Source organism: Pholcus phalangioides, unplaced genomic scaffold (genome assembly GCF_987345545.1).
Source record: "Pholcus phalangioides strain wild (caught in Gottingen) unplaced genomic scaffold, Ppha-v1.0 ptg000002l_1, whole genome shotgun sequence".
Classification (NCBI taxonomy): Eukaryota; Metazoa; Arthropoda; class Arachnida; order Araneae; family Pholcidae; genus Pholcus; species Pholcus phalangioides.
In genome coordinates, this window is record NW_028301595.1 from 5,276,314 (window position 1) to 5,298,427 (window position 22,114).

Consider the following 22,114-nt stretch of genomic DNA (forward strand, 5'->3'; position numbering starts at 1 on the left):
CGGGGCGACTCGCTGACACAGCCCCAGCAACTCGAACACAATGGACTCTGTCTGACAGTAGGACATGGATCGTCCTGACTATTTTGCCAGGAACACCGGCTGGCAAAATAGTGGTTAATCGTGTTTAATCGGTTAACTTTCTTAAAAGAATTGATCTGTCGATCTTATCCAATGCCTTATTAAAATCCACATAGATCAGTGGCGTCGGAGCCGGGGGTGCTGTGGGTACTCGAGCACCCACGGTAATTTGTGGCACGGGTCTGAGCACCCCCAGAATTGATTGAGAAATCGTAATTTCCAATATAACGCTCAAGACGAGCACCCACAGGTTCGAAACATTTCCGACGCCCGTGACATAGATTACATCAATATTGTGACCTTCGTCGATAGATCTAGACCAACTGTCGTGGGCGACTAGTTGCTGAACCTCGTAACGAGCGGCCCGGTATGAAACCATATTGTGTAGGAGGTATAAGACCCATCTCAATTGCATATGGAAGGAGGCGATTGGCAATACATCTTTCGAAAATTTTGCAGGTGATGTCAATCAAGGAAATCGGACGATAGTTGCATGGATCTGAGGCGGAATCCTTCTTTTTGTAGTCCGGAATAATAATTGCGGAGTGCCAGGAATGAGGTATAATCAGTGCCGTCTTAACACATGGGCCCACCCGTGGCTTCGAGAGAAAAGGGGCGTCACAAAAGTTAGATCTGGTTGACATTTACTAGAATTTACCAGTAGGGCCTCGAAAAAAACGCTTGGCCCGGGGGCCCATGATGCTCTTAAGACGGCCCTGGGTATAATCTCGTTGATGTAAAAGTAAGGAAATAGAAAACTGAGGGGCGGAGATATATAATATCGGAGAGGAGTTTGAAGTAAATGCCCCTGGAACTCCATCGGGACCCGGGGATGCACTGGTGGAAAGAGAGGAAATAATAGACTGTATTGTCTGGGTATTGAAAATGTCATTAAAAAACGGATGGTCTACCGCGAGGTCACTGGAGGAATGGTCATAGCCCTGTCCAACAGGACTGTAGGAGCGAGAAAAGATGTCAATAAAGATATTAGCGCCTTATCAAGGTCTTCAGATATTGGTGAGTCGTTCAGAGACAGCACAGGGATACTCCTGGTCTCACAAAGTCTATGGCGGACATCTTTATAAAAATAGTTGCGATCATGATTCGAGCAAAGTTTTTGAAGATGCAAATGCTCTCTATACTGCACATAGTCTGAGTATATCCGTGACATATTTTTGTAGTGATCTTTGGAAAGTTGAGAGGGAAAGTTCTTAAAATGGCGCCAGGCATATAGTTTTCTTTTGTTGCACGTTCGTAAAACTCTATCTGGTCTACAGTAGATACTGCTAGGTAGAATATGATCTTGGGAGCGACGAGAGAATGGGAGAAGAGTGGAGATAACCCTCGATAAATCCCCCTCTGCCCAGACATCAAGCGACTAGGTCAGTGTGTGACCAAAATCGTGAAGTGGGACCACGTAGAGTAAGTCAGAGCCTTTAGAGCATAGGCGGAGATTGACTTGGAAGTCTGGGGGGGGGGCAGGGTCATTATTGTTGGGGGGGGGCACGATGATGATGATGTCAGTTCGTATATACATTAGATCAGTCGACTCCACCTTTGACACCCCCCCGTATCTCCGCCCATGCTTTAGAGTGTGAGCAAGCAGGTGAATGACGAGTGACCTGAATGCCAGAACTTTGCCACGGAACTGGGCTGAAAGAGATTTCTGTAACGGGTAAGACAAGTGGCAGGGTCGGAGCACTTTATTTTGAGTAATTTTATGACGAGTGACCTAGAGAGCGAGGGACCAGGTAGATGAGTGACCTAAAGCGTGTGCAAGAATGACCAAAAAAGAGTGACCTAGAGAGTGTAGAAGCATGTGAATGACTAAGAGAGTGACTTAGAGGGTGTGTGTGAGCATGGGAGCGAGCAAAACAGTGCGCGGGCACCTGAGTGACCGAAACAATGTGCAAGCATGTGAGGAATCGAAACAGCGTGCAAGCATGCGAGTGACCAAAACAGTGTGTGAGCATGTTAATGGCAAAGAAGAGTATGCAAGCTTGTGAATTACTAAAAGGGTGACTTAGATATTATGTGAACATGGGAGTGAAAGCATGGGAGCAAAAGAGTGACTTAGAGAGTGTGCGAGCAGGGGAGTGACCAAAACTGTACAAGCATGGGAGTGACCGAAACTATGTGCAAGCACGTGAGTGACCGATATAGTGTGCAAGCATGAGAATTACTAAAGGAGTGACTTAGAGATTATGTGAGCATGGGAGTAACCAAAAAAAGTGACAGAGAGGTCGTAGACATGGAAGTTACCAAAAGAGTGACAGAGTCACAGGTGTATTTGCAGGAGTTGGGGGCCCGGTTGCTGTGCCGTTTTAACGCATGGGCCCACCCGGCTATGGCCCGGGGGCCTCAAGAGAAGAGGGCCTCAGAAAAATGAGAAGTAGTTGAATTTTTCGAGAATTCGCCTGGTAACGCCTCAGAAAAGTCACTTGGCCCGGGGACCCATGACGCTCTTAAGACTGCTGTGGCCGGGAGGCCAAGCTGTTTGGCAGTACAGGGTGACGAATTCGCCAGTTCGAGAGTTGCCAAGAAAATTAGACTATAATGGGAGAAGGGCGGCAAAATTCGTCAAGCCCATACGCAGCAAAACCATAAATGCGCCTGTGCAAGAAGGTAGGGAGGAGGAGAGAACACCTTCAAGCCTCCATAGTCTTGCAGCCTGATAACAATAACTTACGGGCAAAAAATGGGCAAAACATAAATTTTATTTGCGAAGAACAAAAAAACTGATAAAATTATCCGAAATCCCGAAAGCGAAATTCTTCTCATGTTATAGTGGTGTTTCCCAAAGTGTGCGTCACGGCACCTAGGGGTGACGCCAAATTTTGTCAGGGGCGTCGCTGCGAGCTGGAGATATTGGTGTGTGCGCTAACATTTATGCTTTGAAGTAGTTCTTTTATGCGGGAAAATATCTATCAGACTATTCTGGAGAGCCGTAGGTGAATCGTAAATTGGGCGAGGGAGCCACCGGTAACGAAACTTTGAGGAACACTGTGCTATGTATGGTATTGGTCCGGTCCGTTCTTAGCAAAAGTAATAGTAGCACCCGCTCACACGATCTCCAAGTCACTGTTTTAGTCATTCACATGCATTCCCACAGTTTTGGTCACTCCCTCACTCTCTCAGTCGATCTTTTCAGTCATTCACATGCTTGCACTTTGTTTCGGTCACTCCCCCTGCTCACACACTATAAGCCACTCATTTGGTCACTCCCTTGCTCACACAATCTCTAAGTCACTCTTTTAGTCATTCACACGCTTGCACACTGTTTCGGTCACATCCCCGCTCATACACCCTAATACTCTCTCTCTCTATATAAGTCACACACTGCTGCTCAGACACTCTATCAACATTTGGTCACTCCCTTGCTCACACAATCTCTAAGTCACTCTTTTAGTCATTGAATGGCTCAGACACATTTTCGCTACAAATTATTGTGGGTACTGGACATGGCCCCCACAAGGGGTAGGCTGACAAGGCTCCAGCCCTGGGCCCGGGACGATTTTCACCATTTTTTGTTTTTTTACGCTATAAATTCATCATAAAGGGGGCCCGTGGAAGTCTCGTTGGGGGCCCCGCAAAAGATCCCAGCTTGGGGGCCCTGTTTCAGAATGTGGGGGGGCCATGGTGCTGGATCATCCCATCCCATCCACAGCACCCACGAGCTTCGACGCCATTGGATTGAAATTAAATCATATGTATGGGGGATCTTTTTCACCTCCCCCCAGTGTCAAAGGTGGAGCCGACTGATCTAATGTATATACGTATGTATGAACTGACGTTATCATCATCATCATCATGCCCCCCAGCAATCAATCACGGTGACACCCCCCAGTCTGTGAATAAAATTAGAAAAACGAAACTCTTTTGTTTATGTAGTACGTATATTATAAAAAAAAAAAAGGGTTTTATTTGTTTGTTCTCTGTTGGAGCGATAGAGGGCGCTGCGTAGAGAAGAGTAGGGAGAGGAAGAAAAGAAAGTATTACGCTTTTCTTGTTCTTTTTGATGAATTCGAAAAAATCCGCTGCGTGGCGCTGCTCGTTGATGTATGGAAGCGTCTTGATGGAGATCCTTTCATTGAATGTGTTTTGAGTTTTGCTAAAAAAAAAAAAAAAGAAACAAAACCGAAAAGAGGAAACCCGTTGATTGGAAACATTTGTTTTGTTTTTTTTTCACGTGTGTTTACGATGTACTGTGTTTCGGAATCTTGTGCTGACCCGCGTGTGCGCCGTGGTGCACTCTCGTCTGTATGACAGTGCACTCACACACTCTCATAACAGTGCTCATCTCCAGTGTGGCGCGTTTCAACGACTTCACGTGGTGTGAGTGAGTGTTGCATATAGTGCTCGTTGTTTTTTTTTGACAGTTTCATAATATATTGACACCGATGACTGCAGTGTCGATGTGATCACCTCGAAGGTGCTCCCGAAGTGACAGTTTTCTACGGTAAGTGCTCCTCCGTGTTCTTGATGGAGATCCATTGTATATATTTATTCACAATAAGCCTTTGCGCATTTCATTCATTGCCTCCGGCGGTGGGAATAAGGAAAGAGACCTGAGCCACTTGAATACTTGGTCAGGGCTCCTAGATCCCCTTATAAATACGTTGATTTGATAGCCCCCCCCAGGGCTATCTTAAGAGCATCCTGGGCTCAGTGCCGTCTTAACGCGTGGGTCTGCCCGGGGGCCTCAAGTACGGGGGGGGGGGAGGGGGCTGATGAAAATTAGATCTGGTTCAAATTTCTGATAGAGCATGCTGATGGTAGTAGCTATAGCACAGTCATTTCTCAGATGGGGGCTTAAAAATATCACTGCCTAAGAGCCCCACAATGCTTTCTTAAGATGGCCCTGCCTGGGTGCTCAAGTGAAATGATTTTTCTGAGACCCCTTCCCCTAATTGCATTGCTGTCTTAATGCAGTGCAGGGGGGGGGGATAACGAGATAACATTAGATTAAGCATGTGAATTAGCAATCAATCTGGTGAGGTAGGGACCTTAAAAACTTGATTTGCCTGGGAGGGGGAAAGGCACGATGCTCTTGAGACAGCCCTGCCTACTTTTTGATCTGTTTTTACTTTCAACAATTTTAAACATTCATTTCCACGAGGCGAGAGAGGCATGTTTCTCGTATGGGTGAACAAGGCACGGGTCTAAAATTGGCTGCTTGGGTGTGGGGGGCTCCAGCGTCAAAGGTGGAGTTGATTGATCTAATGTATATGCTTATGTATATATATATAAATTGTTATCATTATCGTGCCCCCCAGACTTTTACGTCTATCTCCACCTATGATTGGCTGCATTTTGTATTTTAAGCACAGCCCCCATGCCTCCTTATCTTGTATCTCTTCAGGAAGACTACATACTTATATTATAGGAAACCCACAAAAATTTCATGCAGTCAAACCTTGATTTAACAAATTGGAAGAAATCATTAATTTTATCTGTTGAATTGAGGAATTCATTAAACCCTGGGACATATTGATCAGGGGGCATGATCACATTTAAAACAGCAAATTTTAAAAGCTACTTAGGTAGTCGCAACTTATTTCTGACATCAATCGAAAAAGAAAACCCCATAAATTTAAGAATATTGTCAATAGTCAAGATATATGAAAAAATTGCTTTAGTGTATGCAGGGCTGCAACTAGATGCTTGGTTACACGGGGCAAGCCCACATTTTGATGCCCCCTTGTAATGTTGATGAGGTTTCAGAATGAAATTTGCTCCCCCCTCGGGTCCAGCACCCGGGGCACGAGACCCGTGTGGCCCCCCCCCCCCCAGTTGCAGCCCTGAGTGTATGTCCAACATTTTATTGAATTCTGCTGAAATGGCCATTTTTTTCACTAATCTGAAAACCTTTTCTCTTCCAATGACGACTTGCCATTCTTTACTTGTCCAGATAAAGTGCAAACTTGAAGTGACTTTATTATTCTACTGAAATCTGAACATGTGGATAGCACAATGTTTTATGTGTACCAGGGGTTCTCAAACTTTCCCACCCACTGTGCCCTTTTCCCTAATCAATGCTTATCCATGGCTCCCCAGAGCAGTTTAACAAACAATCTCTTTGGCAATGCACCTGACAAAGGTTGGTGGCTCAGCAGGGCAATGCGAAGCACGGTTTGAGACCTCTTGTTTACTGGTATTGGTGCTACACCCATTGCTCAAACCTTCTCACATACATTCTGAATGGCTTTACTGCCTCCTTTACTGGAAAAAAGAACAGATTCCTATTCTCCCCTTGTTTTGTTTGTCTCTAAAGGAGAACTCAAGGTCAAATCTTCGGATTGTGGTCTGAGGTGATGAGAAATAATAAAAGAAATTTTGAAATAGTTAAAAAAATATTAGTTTATCAAGGTATTTTTTTTGTTAACCCTTGATCTGCTTTATTTCGGTCACCCCAAAATATCTCGGGCTCTTAACACATTTTTATTTCCAATGCGGCAGTTATAATGTGGATCAAGGAAATTTTAAAAACTGCTCAAAGGGTTAAATAGGGGTTTGACTGCTATTTTAGGCAGAATTTTTTCGTAAAAAAATTGTTGAATCGAGGAGTTCATTGACTGCTTAACTGCCGATCAAATTTAACACGATCGGCTCCCCAGTGCCGCCCTTTTCTGCTCAAGGGCTGTAAAGATGTATAAATACACCTGGGGCAGTTAGACTCTGCAAGGCGTATGTATGTACCCATTGCAGTGAAAGGGTTGAATCGTATGAGGAACAGGTTCTGTGTGGAGATAGTGATTGTGTTGTTATTTGCTGGCATTCAAGTTGGAAATGGCAGCATCTTTTATGTGGTTTATCATTGTTGCATTTAAAAAATATTTCTGTACATGTATATACGGGGTGATTATAAAAAAACTATCCCGTCATATGGGCCCCTAACTATCATACCATTCACAGAAACTGAATGAAATTTTGGCATAAGGTATTTTGATGTATGCGCTCAAGAATGATATGGAAAACAACAGCGTCACTCTAACAGTTACGGTTAATGTGAGAAAATTTCGAAAATATCAAATGGCAACGTTTTTTGTATTGGAATGCGATCTCCATACTGAAAAACACTAAATAGCGTTGGAATGGCACCTGTAGCACGAAAATCCCCGGAGCTAGGCTTAAAAAGGACTTTGCCGTGCACCAGAGCATTAATGTTCGTTTCATTCGACACACCGTTTCTTCGGCTGAGATCCCAGCCTGATTAGTTCTCCACATGGTCATGTGGAAAATTTGTGAAACACAATAAAATGCTTTATTTTATGCTGCTTCTCAGTCCTTATTGGTTGTCCTCACTTTTAGCCTATCTACCGCCGGTGATTTCATGCTACAGTTGCAGTTCGAACGCTATTTAGGGTTTTTCACAATGGAGATCACATTCCAAGACAAAAAACTTGGTGTTGCCATTTGATATTTTCGAAATTTTCTCACTGTAACCGTAACTGTTAGAGTGACACTGTTGTTTTCCATATCATTCTTGAGCGCATACATCAAAATACCTTATGCCAAAATTTCATTCAGTTTTTGTGAATGGTATGATAGTTAGAGGCCCATATGTCGGGATAGTTTTTTTATAATCACCCTGTATATATATGTACCAGGGCTTGACCAATCTTAGGTGCTAGGTCACCATGGCAACTGAAAAATTAGTATTGGTAACAGAAGTTTTCTATTACTAGCTCAAGCATGAATGAACACCAGAACTTTGCCATCTTTGATCTCTTCCAGCCCAGCTTCGTGGCAGAGTCTGAAACATACTAGCTCAAGCAAAAGACACCTTCGTTTTGTATATATATATTCAACCTATTCATTGCCTCCAGCGGTAGATTGATAAAAAAGATTATGTTGCCTTGAATCTTTGTCCAGGGGCTCCTAGATCCCATTATATTAGATTTATATAATTTATTGTGAATATATGCAGTGGATCCTACTTATAACGTTCCCACTTGGAGCGTTTTTGTGCTTAGTACTACTACTTTTTCTCATGGTCCGAACTCTTACTAATACTCATCAAGATTTGCTGTTTAAAGCATTTTTTTTCACTTACAACATTTTTTTGATTTTTCATGATTTTTTTTAAAAACGTTATAAGTGGGATCCACTGTGTATATTTGTATTTGTTCCCTATGCCCCCCCCCCCCCCCATGCTGGGAGTCCTTCCATTCTCCGGCATGTGGGTGGCCATGGTGAGAATGTGGAGATATGAGTTGCAAATGGCAGCATCTTCTACATGGTTTATCATTGTGATAAAAAAATATACATACATGTATATACACCAGGGCTTGTTGAATCCTTAATGCCCAGCAGGGCTGTCTTAAGGAGCATCTTGGGTCCTGGGCAAAGTGACTCTTCTGGGGCCCCTACCTGGCTAGAAATGCCTGCCAACCAATTTGCAATCATAATCTCAAAAATTTTAACCCAGTTACATTTTCATGGGCCCATGTGCGGCATTGGTGCCAGGTCGCCATGGCAAGTAAAACATTGTATGGGCGCCAAAAGTTTTCTGTGTGTGATTACTAGTTTGAGTAAGAGAAATACGCTTGCCTATTGAAATATTTAATAGGCACCTAGATTTTTTTTCGATTCGTTTAGCCCTTTATATTCAGAAATAAATGACAAAAATTGAAGAATTTGTTTAAAATTTTAGAATTTGTTTAAAATTTTTGCTCGTTTACTGAATCACTTGGTAATCAAAGTTCCAATGTAATTCCCTATATGACAATACTAGCAAAAATACCTGGTGCTGTGAGGGTTTTCTCCATACATTAGAAACATTTTAAAAAGTGACAAACCATTCTGAAGGGATAAACATGTCTGAAACACATTGTTAGGGAACCACAGTAACCAAAGTAACAATTCCAAAAGTCATCATTTAGGCTTTCCAACCATTGTTGCTCTGATAGTGCCTTGCTTGAGTGGCATTGTGGTAAGATGCTTGTCTGCCACCGTGAAGGTTGCTGTCAAGTCCCAGGCTTGAACCGGGGGAAGAATATAGATGAGATATTTTCCCTAACACAGGCTTGTAGCAATCGCCGATAGATGGCACCTTTATTCCAACTGAACTTGTAAATGTAAGCAGTGTGGGGCTGTAGTTGGTGTGGTGGTGAAGTAGGCATTTGTCTAGATCTTAATTAACTTTTAAATTAACCTGTTGTTCAAATCTGGTCCTGTTTAGTATTTATGCAAAATTTGGCAGTCTAAAATTGCATACAAGATATACAGAAGACCTGATGTTGTGAAGATATTTATTATTTGAGATGTTAATTTTTTAAGGAAGGAAAAGACTCATCTCTGCCTCTACCAGGAGTCAAACCCGGGTCCCTCGATTGCGAAAGAAAATCTCTATCTCTTCTGTAGCTTAGTGTTCAGAGCACTCGTCTGGCAATCGAGGGACCCGGGTTCGACTCCCGGTAGAGGCAAAGATGAGTCTTTTCCTTCCTTAAAAAATTAACATCTCAAATAATAAATATCTTCACAACATCCAGTCTTCTGTATATCTTGTATTAACAAGTGGAGAGCGACATTCATGTCATAAAATTGCATAGATTGTAGAGAACATACACACAGACAGACATGCATTAAATCAAGTTTATAATTTATATACAGTGGATCCTGCTTATAAAGTTTTTCAAAAAATCGGCATGAATAAACGTTGTAAGTGGAAAAATGCTGTGGATGGGAAATCTTGATGAATATTATAGTAAGAGTTTTGACCACAAAAATAAGTTGTTCTTAACTGGAAAACGTTCTGAGCAAGATCCACTATATATGGATTACTTTCTGGTCCAATGCACTTCTCTCTGTGTTAATATATTCCATCTATAACTCCTTTATAATGACACTTTTATCTGGTCCCTTGAGTGTTGTTATATAGGTGTTTAACTGTACGGTAGTACTTCAGTTTACAAGAGATTTGTGTGATGAGCAAAAATTTTGAACATAATTTTGACTCAATAAAAAAGCTAGGATTCCCATTACTATAATAAATTTACTGCTTTGTTTACTTAGTTTCAAGTGACTGCAACTGAACTATTGGGATTAATACCCAATATGGTCTACCTTTTTGTCACCAGATTTTCGACTATGCCAAAACTGATATGTTGCCGACATTATCCTCTCTAGCGCTAAAATATAGATATTTTAAATGTTCTGTCTTGCCTTAGCACAGAAAATCGGGTTTGGCGATAAAAAATAATTGTCGCTCAACAGCGGTATGCAGTGATATCTCGGCTAATGAACATTTCCGTTCATATGGATTCACACACTAACTTAAAAACAGTTGCTATCAATTGTAATCATAATTACTAATAGCCCAAACAACTTCTATCCAACTTGGAATATTTTTCCAGATCTACCTCCACTTCTTTTTCCGAAACTTTTGAATCATTATGTGTAAAATTCAGCTAATAGAAAAATGCATTTAAGAAAGCCCATGCTTTCAGAGCAAACGTTCTTTCAGTGCATGACTCTTAACATTGAACTGAATGGTCTGGACATACTAGGAGCTTATTTTTTCCATCTGTATTATGTATCGGACATGTCTCTCTACGCTGTAAATTAACAGCATTTATTCATGTTCCCTAAATAGTTATTTTTCCATGTGAATTGAAGCTCTCTCATCGATGCAAAAATAAAATATGAATATTTTTAAAAGATTCACACAGCAAAGAATCTAATGTCTGAACGTGAAAATCATACGAGCAGTGAGTCAGAAATAATGTGCTTCTAATACTGAATTGATTTCAATAAATGATAAAAGAATGAAGTTGAAATTAGAATTTCAATACTCCAGGGGTGGAAAATCTGCTACAATTTCCAATGTCTGCTAGATTTTGCTACAATTTCTTGCATTTGCTACATTACTCTACAAAATTGCTAAAATTCTTCAATTCAGCGCCATCTTGTGCTAAAAACAAAATTTTCCCTTAAGAAACTGAAGTTGCATCACAATAGAAGCTGATTTTTCAATAACATCATTTGAATCCCTGCAATTTTATTTCTTGTGGCCACAAATGGCTTGAGGCCTGCTTCCCAGGATTTGGCACCCAGGCTTCTGACAACGTATAAAATGGGGTCAAACCATGCGAAATGCCACTCATCCACAGAACAACAAAAAAATACCCTTCAGTTGCTGTTTCAAGCTATTTTTTTAAAAATAAAAGTTTACTCCTTTGATTTGTGCATTATTATTTTAATTAATTCCTAATTATTTTTTAAATTGCATCAATTTTCCCTGACTGGGTGTACTTGACGAAATATTCATGTTTATTTTAGCAGAACAGAAAAGTTCGCGAAAGAACGTATTATCGCACTGGGAAAACAGTAATAATGAATCCATTTTCACCATCAGAAGTTGCGACGCAAAAGCTGTCGGTAAATTCAGGGTGTCTACAGTCATGGAAAAGTGACGAAATCCCGGAAAAGTAACAAAATGAGAAAAAGGTAATGAATTAAGTGAAAAATAGGGAGTGAAAACAAATGCACTCGGATTAAATTTTTTGTTAAAATCGAATCATTCTATTAAATTTCGAATAGTTTAATCATTATTTTCTATAGTTTTTATATAGTTTAAATTAAAAATAATTCAAGTCCATAGTTTTTAATCACTATTAAATTTCTTAGAATTTATAATAAATATTCTAAGAATGACCCAGCAAAAGGAGTCATCTCAAAGTATGCTGAATCAGACTGAAGAGCGAACTCAAAAAGAAACATTTATTATTTTAAATATGAAATGAGTAAAAGAAGTAAGATCAAACGCTCAAAAATGCTTGAAACTGAAGAATACAAAAGCACAACTTAGATTTGCATCAGCGGCAAAAACAAGAAAAATAATTACTTTTCTAATGAGTGTTTCAAGTCTATCCTGTAGTGATTTTTTTTTTAAAATTAGTGATTACTAAGTCTACAAGCTAAATCTAAAAACACTCATTTTCAAATTATTTTCCAAATCGCTGAAATACCATGTTAAAAATGTCTCTTATTAGTTGATATTGTAGAAAATGTAAAAATATAAATATCAAGAAGTCTCTCAAAATATTTTTGATTTAAAAATTAAAAAAAATAATTTCTTTTAGAGGAAATCTCTATGTATTTTGTGCCTTATGGGGGGGGGGAGCACCCCTTCTTCTGAGCTGAAATAACACTGTTTTTAAAGTAAAAACATAATCCTGTGTATGCTACTGCATATATGCATATTAAAACTGTGTATTTTATTTACTGCCAAAATTTTTAAGTGCTACAAAACTGATAAATGCTGCTATAAAAATCAAATTTTCATTTCCCACTCCTGATACCTGTTTGAGTACATGTATTTCACAGAGAAACAAATGATAAAAAAAAACAACTATGGATATATAAAAGTTTCAAGTCTCAGTAAAATATCTGTTGAAATCTTCAGCATGTCACCTCAAGTGGATGCTTCGATAAAAATGCCATGAAATAAGGCACAACACACAGAAATTGGATCAGCTGCAAAATGTTTGGTGGTTGTTTAGAAGTTGAGTGAGTAACTTTCTCAGACTTGTAATATTTTCCTATACTTTGTGAAAATTGTATCGGGGTGGATCAATTAGGTGTTGGTGTCTTCGAAATTGAAAAATGGCCCTAGGGTATTAACATACAAACAATTTCCATAGCAGGAATATCTTTCAGCTGGGCCTCGCATAGCAAATATATAGGGTAAAAAAAACTTGGGGGGAAAAAAGATGCATCTGTAGTCGGGGACATCTCATGCATGCTACAGTCAAACCTCTATATAACGTCATCCCTGGAGATAGAATAAAAATGACATAAGTGGGGTGACTTAATAACAAAGACCAGCATGCTTCTTATACAGGAAGAACCTCCTTTTCAAAAATGGACTTTGTAAGCAAGGTGACATTGAAAGTAGGGTGACTTTATATAGAGTTCTTATTATATAAGTTTGTGTGTTGAAAAAAAGTAATTTTTGAGTGAAAGCAGTAGTTTATGGGACATTTTTCTTATCTGCATTAAAAAAGAGTAATCTATTTAATTGTAATTAGTTAATGCAATCAAAAGAAATTTTAATGAATAAATTCAAAAATGTTTAATTTATAGGCTATATAATTGTTCCAAAGGCTTGTGGTTCTTGGTTTTTCCAATAACAAACAAGCATTAAAGTGAAAACAAAGATGTCAAGTCACATTGACCAGAACGTTGCAAATGTAGGGTAAATGCGAACAGTATAGCAGGGTTAAACAATTATACACAGAAACCTATGGGAAATCGTGTTTTGGCTAACAGACATGATTTTACAAGAAATCATCTTCGTTAGCCGAGGTATTGCTGTACTATATATTTGGTAATTTGCCACAGATGATCCTTTGCTTAAGCCCACACATGTACTGTGAAATTGAGGTAATTAGTCTGGAGTAATCATGCCAAATGGATAAAACCTTACCCTCTGAGAGATAGAAAAAAAATTGGATCCACAGACAAGCTGATGTATGTGGATCTCCATTGCATCTCACAGCCAGGAACTTATAGACATGGTCTCATCTTGAGAAGGATGAAGAGTGACATTAGGAGAAATCCCTCAAATGAGATTAGAGCAAGAGCTTGACAAATCAGAAAAAAATTAAGGCACCAATTAATTTTCTAGGAAGCCAAAATGTTCTTCTTCCAGGTAATTTTCTTCTTCCATTAAAGACGACTTTGATTCTTAGAAAGTAAAAAAAAAAAACCACTGAGTGGAGCCACTCCAACCATTTACTGGCGAAGAAAAAATTTAAAATGTCGAATGGCCAATTCGCTTACCAACCGGTGTCAATGGGTTAAATCTCGGATTTTAACCGTCAAAAACTGACATGCGTCAAAAACATATCAACACTATTTAACACATTGTTGACCAGTCTACAGTGTATTAATATTCATTATGATTATGAATGAAATTGTTGATTTTTGGTCTAAAATTTTGAAAATAAAATTAAGGATAATTTAGAATGATTGAAAGTGATCTAACATTAAAAATTGACGTTAAAATTGATCTACCAAACATTCAGCAGTAGGATATCAGCTTTTCTTAAAATCCTTTACAGTTATATGCAGTTATAAATGTACTTTTCAGTTTAAATTCAAAATAACATTGACAATAATTTTAAATAATTGAAATTTTCATCTCTTATTAAAAAGTTTATTTACTTAAAAAAATAAATATTTAAAAAATAAAAAACTAATAAAATTTAATAACTGGCTCAGTAAATCATAACAAGGGTGCTAACCACACAAAATACACCATAGACATACCTCTACTGTGTGTGTGTGTATCAGATTAGAGGAGTTGTGTCTCTGGTGTATTGGTTATCACACTTTCCCACACACAGTATGCATTAGTATATAACGAGTACAGCTTATTATAACTAGTAGTGAAAAATCACTTATAAAATAAAATCGCTGCTCCTATTCAATTATAGTATCAATCCATAAATTAATGCAGTGGTGCTTTGATTTGCAAGTGCCTTTGAGGTAAGAGTAATTCAAATTATACAAGCATTTTCTCACAAAAAAGATTCATCTCATAAGTGAATAAAGCAGGGTTTGACAAATCACAAAAAATCTAGGCTCCAGAACAATTTTATAGGAGCCAAAAGAAAAAAATTTCCAGAGGAAAAAAAGGTGAAAAATAATGTTTCTTTTGACTTTTCTATGGCATAATTGCCCTCTTCGATGTTAGCAGATGTGCTGATATAAAGTTCAAAAATTTTGTGCTGTTCTCAGACTCTAATTTAGTAACTACACAAAGAAAATTTTGGGCACAGATACCAATTTTTTGACCTGGCGCCTGGGATTTGTCAAGCTCCTCTGAAATAAAACTTGGACTGGTAAGAGAGAGAAGCTCATTTCTCTCACAAAAGCTCTGGCGTTTTGAATAAGCCGAAGCTGGTAGCGATAGATGCGCTGTAAGCTGCCTAGTATGCACATTTGTTTTTTGTGCCTATTCCATAACTACATACTTTTAGTTTGCTCAGCATACACTGTACTGTAGGACCATGACTAGAAATTTTTTTGCGGGGGGAGGGGGGGGGACAGGTATTTCAGAGAGAAGGCGGACCTCTACATATTGCACAATGGTCATTAATTTTTTACATGAATGGCAAATGAATGCTGTGGGAATTTGTAGCAAATTAAATTCAAAGTCTGTTTTAACGAGACTCTTACGATTGTATTTTTTATGTAGTTTTTACAGACTTTTCTTTATAATAAGCTAATTTAATTTTTTTTGTGTTGTCAAATGATAAATTGTAAAACAGTCATGCTTTATTTGCATTTTAAAGGTCTTTAGATTGCATCATTCTAATTTCAGAGAGTGAACAGGATATTGATGGTAAAATTGATTTTTGGCCTTGAGTCACAGCAGCTGATAATGCAAAAAGTTTTCCCCCAAAATTTTTATATTCTCAAGATGATTCAGTTAACAAAACAATTAAAATCATCACTTATCATACCACTTCTTAATTCTATGGCTTTATATATTTATTAACATCTTTTTGCTAATGAGAAGGCTTTTTTTAGCATGATTATTGTAAATGATGAGAATGATTTTGCATTTAGATTTGTCCAGCCATTTCAGAAACTACTTTACACTATAGGTTCTGGTGGAATATGCCCTGACAACAAAAGATGAGTGTGATCTGTCAGTCACTGAAAGTAACAAGAGTCTAAATTGAATTAAAAATTGTAATTCATACAACTTTCAAAGAGAGCGAAAAAAAAACTAGTCTTTAATTTTGCTGACGTTATAACAAATGCTTCTAAATTTTTCAACTCGTTATAAGTGCACAGTTTTTGTGTCTTTTAACATTAGCTAGTTAATGGTGCATTGCAAATCACTTGTAATAGTGAGATTCTCATCATAATCCATACTTATTATGCCTAATTTTTGCTGTATGCAGTGGAAAGTTTGCTTTGAGATATGCTTTATCATGATCCTCAAAGCAGAATAATGCCAAAAACTGTGATGTACGTTGCAGAACAATGTCTGGTAGAATTATAATAAGAGAAGTGTAGAAACCACTATTCTGGGAACTTTTACCACAGAACATTTCCAGTCAGCTGCAGGCTCGTTGCAGAATAATGCAAAACATTCTGCTTTAGGGATCATGGTATGAGTGACAGTTTCAGAAACCAACTACGTAGATAACTGGTGGTACAACAATTTGAAGTTTCCCTCTGATTTAAAAAAAAACACCTTTTTTGTGATTAACTGTACTAACTAATCAAATTTCACATTAACCAACAAAACTCAAAATTTTCTCAGCCACCTCGTTTGGCATTTTGCTTGTTGTGGTCTTGTGTTTGTATAAAACTGCATCATATCCAATGTGAAAAATATTTAATTCGTATTGAGTAAAACTTACTTAAAGCAAGCTTGTCTTGACAAGGTTGGATTGTACTCCCATTTTAGCATCAAATTCATAGATAAATTTGTATTTTTAAGTTTATTTTTCTTTTATCTGTTTTTTCTATAGGATATGTTTTTAGGCCTATACAATGGCCTAAAATCCTGATCCTGCTTATCGTAATGTTTTTCTAAATACCATCCTGAAAAAATATTGTGAACAGGAAAACGCTTCAAACAAGAAATCTTAATGGGTATTAGTAAAGATTAGGACCATATACTAAAAGCAGGAAACATTTTAAATGAGAACGTTATGAACAGCATCCGCTGTATGTGAATATTAAACTTAAACAAGACAACAGTAGTAAAATTGATTCTTGGCTCACAGTAGCTGATTCTCAAAAACATTTTTTGCAGAGAAATCTGTACTCTCAAAACAATTTAGCCAATCATCTAAACTAGGGTGTTGACGAAACCCCATTTTAGATTGTAATTTGAACTCCAATTAAGCAATTGCATATGGTAAATTTTAGACACTAATAACAATATTTTAATCGTCATGGCAACCTGGCACTAGTCAAGCCCTAGTCCAAACAGTTGAAATAATCCATCAAGTTGCCATCTCGCTGCCCGTATGAGTCCGTATTGCATCTTTCAGCTAATCGGAAGGTTTATTTGTTATTATTCACACAGTATCAATTTCCCCTTGCATTTAGATTTGTCTGAAAAAAAAAAGAAGACTAAACCAGTGGTTCCCAACCTTTTTTTTAGGCCATGCCTCAAAAAAGCATCTATGAGAAATCCTGATGTTCCCCCCATACTTTTGTCAGGAAGTGCCCTCCCTCCCCTCCGCCAGTGAAACTTCTTCCATAACAAGGTTTTTTGTTTTTTCAGAATGTAAGAACCATAACTTATTGCTCTGACTCCTTGAATTTCAAAACCAAGGTTCCCCCCCCCCCATTTCTGTCTACTTTTACTTGGTCAAAACGAGTGGTTCTTAATCAGGGGTCCGTTAGCATGAATGAGGAAATAACTAACTCATTGGTTTTACATTGTTATGCACAGATTATTTTTTAAAGGAGTTAGCGGCCTTCATTTTTCTTAATTTTATTGGTACGGGGGGGGGGGGCGCCCGTAGACTTTATCGTACTGACAAATTTTCTATGGAACACAAAACATTAGGAACCCTCAGGCAAACACCCGGAACGCTGAAAGAAAAAGTAGAAGGAAGAAAGGGTTTAAAAATTTTGAACTGATTGAGTTGTTAAAAATTTTAACTGAAATAAAAAAAATGAAGGGGAGTTCGGAAAGGGTTCCAAGCCTTCATAGAAAAACTCAAATTGCCCCCACGTTGGAAATCACCGCTCTAAACTAAGTTCCAATGAAATAAGCCCTGGAAATGGCCATGTTTTGTCAGTTACTGGAAGTCACAAAAGAAAGTGAAAATAGTAGGCCTCACTTGTAAATTTGGAAAGGTATGTAGATGGGGGAGGGGGGGGGGTGGCTGTTGAAATATTCATGACTTTTAGATCTATTCTTTGCTATTAGTTGATGGTTAAATACAAAGTATATAGTGAAGATCTGGTTATAAGTTGCTCTCTTGGTAAGCTGGCCTACTGGTCGGTTATCAGAACGAATGCCGATTGGCGATGAAAAAAACAAGCCTCAAGTGTTTTGAGAAGTTAAAAAAAGGTTGCACTTAAATCACGAACAGGAATATCAGGTATCACAAGTGGAGGAATGAGACGAATATTCGGTTGGTAAACAGCTGTGGCTCCCAAACTTCTTTGAAGCGCGACCCTCTTTCGACAAGAATTTTATCGGTGACCCTCCACATATAGTGACCATATGTCCCGTTTTCCAGGACACTTGATTTTTTTTTTTTGTTAATTTTATTTATTCATTCATTTAATATACAAACTTGTGTAAGGCCAGCAGGCTCTAACTTCACAGGTGCACAATTCAAAAAATCAATAAAAATTGGAAATCACAGCAGGGAATATCAGTAAAAAGCAATAACATATTCACACACACGGACATCTGTGAAGGGGGAATGCATAACATGACGCAATAAATAAGTTTAAAAAAAAATCCCCGAACATAAAACAAACAATAAAATAAACATGTATAGGCCTACACCAATAAAATTCAATATATGAACGTATATAAGTTAAAAACATATATACAAAATAAATGTATAAAATTAAAAAAAAAATTAAAAGTATTAAAAAAAATCATTGCATGTCAGTCCAAATTAAAATAATCAGTAGAGTTGATGGGAAAAAGCAGCGAAATATCAGTAAAAACAATAAAAAGATTACATACAACAAACGCAAACAAAGGGGAAAAAATACATAAAAGATGACACCTATTAATAGGTTAAAAAAGAAAAGAAAACACGGACACTATCATACAATATGTATATATACAAATAAGCAATATATAAGCATATATACACCAATAAAACTCAATATGATGAACTTTAATGCATTGCACGTTAAAAATGATGAGAGATTAGAAGCGCTGAGAGAGTGACGAAATCTGTGATATGTGGATGAACATACGAGCTCTGGTGTCAATCTGTTCCATACTCTTCCAACTCGGCATCGGAAGTTATAAAATTTAGCATTATTCTTGGCAGTTGGAATTTTAATTTGAAATAGATGTCTTTTTTCTCAGTGATGGTCTGGCGATGATTTCAAAAAATGGAGTTGACTGACCCGTATAGACTTAAGTTGTGTACAAGTTTGAAGCACAGTTGTAAGTCGGCTTCAAAGCGACGTCCTTCTAATGAGTGGACCCCCAGACTGCCCAGCCCTTCCTCTTATGGGCGGTGACGCAGACCACAGAGCTGCTTGGTAAATGATTTTTGGACCTTTTCGATGAATTTTGTCTTTAGCTTTGTACAGACACCATATTTGCGAACAATATTCCAGGATTGAACGTATAAAAACGGTAAATGCGTGCATGAGTGTAAATTCATATTTTAATGAATGAAATTAAATTATTTTTCGATATTTAGTTGGCAGAAATGAATCATTATGAGATTCCAAACTGCCCTCGTGCTTTTTATCCTGCTTTGAATCCTGCGGACGGAGTCATCAATGGGGCTGCAAATTAGGACAGAATGCGTATCTTGCGCATCCTAATTGTGAAGCGTGGATAATTCGGTAATCAAACTCAGCTTCATCGTTATCAAACACAGGGCCAAGTGAAAATATGTTTTCGGGTTCCTTTTTAAAAAGAATAATTTTAGTTAGTTTGTTATATTATTTTTGAACATGCATAATATTCCCATGATTATGGCACAGCCACCCTTGCTTTATTATACAAAATTATTTTTCATCCACAGAAGTATTTTTCCATCAAAGCGAGTACCCGGTGTATTTACTCCCCACAATATTTTTAACCCTCCCTCTTCCCGATATTTTCAAGCCCTCTCAGTATTTTCAATAACTTCTTTTCTTCATCAGGAGAGCTCCACAAACGACACACTAGTGTTATTAATTGTTCATAATCTAAAATGTAGACATTTCTCCTATACATTCATATCGTTCTGTGTTTTTAATTTTTAAAAATATATAAAACATTTTCTAAATTGGTTGATTCTTTCTGAATCCGCCTTATAAATATTAACTTGACAGGGGCGTAGCCAGAAATTTCGTTCGTGGTGGGGGGGGGGGGCAAAGTGATAGAACAATAGATTTGGCCATCTTTTTCCCTTTTTTCGGTCATTTTCTCACATTTCGGGGGACCAGACCCCCAAGTCCCCCCCCCCCCGCTACGCCTTTCTAACTTGATCTATTTTACATGCAGAATTCGATAAAATTACAGTGAACATTTCTTTTGCGGACATATGCGGGACAAAAAAATCGTCCGTGAAAGAGGGGTGACCTTTAATCAGGGGTTTGAAATGCATAGTTTTATTATACAGAGGGAAAATGTATTAGTTGTCCGTAAAAAAGGGGGGGGGGTGTCCGTTGAGAGTGGTTTTACTCTATCATTCAATACATGTATGGTAAGGGGCCATTCAAGTATTAAGTAAGCAGATTTTCAGCCATTTTTGACTTCCCCCCCCCCCTGTCAGCAAAACACTGACCCCCCCTCCCCTCCTGTTAGCAAAATTTCGTCAGCAGCTTAGAATATTCCATATCTTCAAAAAGGGGTGGTTGATGACGTAAGCCACCTTCAAACCCCCCCTCCCCCCCTTGTCATCAAAAGTCAGCAAATCCGAACCCCCCCCCCCTCCTCGATGCTGACGTAATACTTGAATGACCCCTAAGTAGCTGTTCAGCTGAGTTGAAGCATTTTTTGACTTACGTGTTGCGAAAAATAAAAGTGAATTTCCTCATTCGCACGTTTTTATTTTGGAGAATCTCTTGCGACTCCTCCCCCCAGGGTCGTCGCGACCGGAACTTTGGGAACCACTGGTATACAGTATCCAACCTATTCGTCCCCCTTTGCAACCAATCAGCGTATCGGTTTCAATCGAGTGAATGTAACCAACAGGCTTATCGGTTGTTTTTTTTAAATTTTGTAAAAGAACTTAAAGAAATTTTACAGTGTAATTCCGAACAGATTTTCACTGTTTTGAAAAATAATTCTATTTCATTGAATCTTACGAAAAGAAAAATACTAGTTCCGAGAAAGGATTTTTTAGGACAGCGTGCCTACTACTACTACTAAACCGTACATGCACCTCGTACACATTCCTTTGCGGAATTTCCAATGAATTGGCATATGCCGGAATGTGTGTTCTGAGTGTATGTATGGCTCTAACGTATTTATGTTGCAGAGTTTCGCTTGTTTTGTGTTGCGATTTGGCTTCCATATTCTGAATTAAAGATAGAAATGTTTGAATTTTCATGTTATGTCAATGTCGTGTTGTAGGTCGTAATAGTGAACTGTGCGTTTCTTGGGCCGTAGAAGATCACGCACATTTCACTACTACTTAAGTGTCCTTCTCTCTGCGGAGAGGCATTTTCAAATGGGAGAACGGCTCGCATTCACGCATCGAAGCTGGAAAACCAGCTTCAGCCGACCATCACTGTGGCTGCCGTCAACGAGGTTTGAACCTCGATCCTCAAGACGAGAGTCCAGCCAGCACCTCCTAGAGATAGAAGGCCTCTGCACTGTTTGCCATAAACGTCATTCAGACTACCTAGCAAGTTTGCCACATTTTGAAACACAGCAACCTATTTCGTTTCTTTTTATTTTGGCGTAGAATCTTCTTGATTGGCTCACAAATACCACATAGTGATTGGATGTGGGACATAGAAATCGCCAATTTTGAGCCCGATCATTTCTTTTCCTCACAACGATGATACTGGCACGAGCAGGGAATTTTTTTCCCTGAATATTCTGAGGGAAAATGGACTGCTTACTGACGTCACAAGCAGATTGCGAGCGTCTTTCATCTCTAGGAGGTGCTGGTCCAGCACGATGCCCATAAGCAGCAGCGTGTCTAATAATGAAAATCCGAGACTGTTCCTGAAAACCGGTGGCTTGAAAAGTCGAAAAAAAATTTAGGCGCCAGAAAAATTTTTCAGAAGCCAATCAGTTTTTTCCCAAGGAAAGCAGTCCTTATATAAGTAATTTTTTAACCTTTCCGAGATTTTATGACACCCTTTTTTTGTTGGGAGACGTAATTAAGAAATAAGAAAATGT

General features: G+C 38.4%; 1 protein-coding gene across 1 annotated transcript in view; it reads left to right on the plus strand.

Moving 5' to 3' along the window:
* Nucleotides 1–4,114: 4,114 nt before the first annotated feature.
* Nucleotides 4,115–22,114, plus strand: part of LOC149089127 (zinc finger MIZ domain-containing protein 1-like) — a 205,807-nt gene continuing 187,807 nt past the window's right edge. Inside the window, exon 1 of the mRNA XM_089237282.1 lies at nucleotides 4,115–4,537. The gene's annotated coding sequence lies outside the window, so the exon portion shown is untranslated. The remainder of the gene's footprint in view (nucleotides 4,538–22,114) is intronic.